This window comes from Chlorocebus sabaeus, chromosome 17, assembly GCF_047675955.1.
Source record: "Chlorocebus sabaeus isolate Y175 chromosome 17, mChlSab1.0.hap1, whole genome shotgun sequence".
Taxonomy (NCBI): domain Eukaryota; kingdom Metazoa; phylum Chordata; class Mammalia; order Primates; family Cercopithecidae; genus Chlorocebus; species Chlorocebus sabaeus.
In genome coordinates, this window is record NC_132920.1 from 4,528,316 (window position 1) to 4,529,905 (window position 1,590).

At 42.9% G+C, this 1,590-nt stretch overlaps 1 pseudogene; it reads left to right on the forward strand.

Annotated features, from left to right (window-relative positions):
- Positions 1–278: 278 nt before the first annotated feature.
- LOC119626892 (small nucleolar RNA U13) lies at positions 279–370 on the forward strand (annotated as a pseudogene).
- The last annotated feature ends 1,220 nt before the right edge of the window (positions 371–1,590 follow it).

Genomic DNA, 1,590 nt, shown 5'->3' on the forward strand with positions numbered 1-1,590 from the left:
TGGTAACACCACAGATCACCAGAACAGATATTATAACGATGGAAAAGTTTGAAATGCTGCGAGAATTGCCAGACTATGACACAGAGACACAAAGTGAGCAAAGGCTGTTGGAAAAATCATGCTGATAGACTTGCCCCACACAGGGTTGCCACAAAACTTCAATCTGTAAGAAATGTACTATCTGCAAAGTGCAATAAAGCAAAGCACAATAACACCAGGTTTGGCTGTGAACTCTTTAGCCCCTTCTCAGATGTCCAAGGGAAAAACAATAAATGATAATCCTTTTGTATTCATAAGCTGATGGTTGGGTTTTCATGCTCATGTGTGAGATGTGTTCCTTCGTATCTATCAACACATTACCGGGCTGGTGTGACAACAAATGAGTAAACAGGAGGCACGGGCCCATCGCATTGCATGTCTGGAAAAAATTCTCTTCCTATAACCCAGCTAGGGTTCATGTTTATCATTTCACAATCTCATTCAATAGTAGGTAGTGATTTCCAACAACAGAAAGTGCACATTTTGAAGCCACACAGTCAAGGACTTCCACAACCTGGGTTTGGAAACTTGGGGAGAATTGTGTTAAGTGAACAAAAAGGTTAGACATTCTAGGTGGAAGAAATGATACTGGCAAAGGTGTGGTGGTAAGAGGGAAAGGAAAATTCCACAGATGCACAGCCACTGTGGCTGGAGAGGAAGGTTCCTATAGTATACAAGGATCTGGCTTTCCCACAGACTAGGTCCCATCTCTAGGGAATCACTCCCTCCTCTCCCCAACCCATGTGGTCATGCCTGCTTCTCAATTCCTGGCAACTTGGGTTTCTACCACCTGCTAGCACTGCTAACTTACACTGCTTTGTATTGCTAATGACTTTTTCCTATGTGGTGTATCACCCCAGTTCAGCGGTACATTTCTAAAAGGCAGTGACAGCATCTAGTGTGAAAGTCTACCTGGATCCTGGCTAACACAGTGAAACCCCGTCTCTATTAAAAATACAAAAATTTAGCCGGGCGTCGTGGCGGGCGCCTATAATCCCAGCTACTCAGGAGGCTGAGACAGGAGAATCGCTTGAACCCAGGAGGCGGAGGTTGCAGTGTGCCAAGATCATGTCACTGCACTCCAGCCTCGGCTACAGAGCGAGACTCTATCTCAAAAGAAAAAAAAAGAAAGAAAGAAAGTTAACCTGGAGCAGGCACTTGAAAAGTATAAACAACCAATTCTATCAGAAAACAGAGAGAGGGGCACTTGAATTATTAATAAACAGTTGGATTAAGATCAACCTCCGGAATGGAAAGGGCTGGTTAACTTAGTTGTAAGTCACTTACGCTGATCAGCTGCAGATGAAGCAATATAGAGGTTTGTCAACATTACTCAAAATTTAATTTAAAAACCATTCCATCAGTACAATAATTTTAATAATCTGATGGTCCTGAAGTCTTTTTCACACTAAATGACTTTTTTAAAGTTCTTTTTCTCATGTAGAAGATAGGATTAAGCAAACACCTGTACCTGGTCACATGTGCATTACTGTGTGACTCTACAGTGCCCCATTGAAGCCAGCGTCGCTTCCTCCAGGTCCCTGTCAGTCA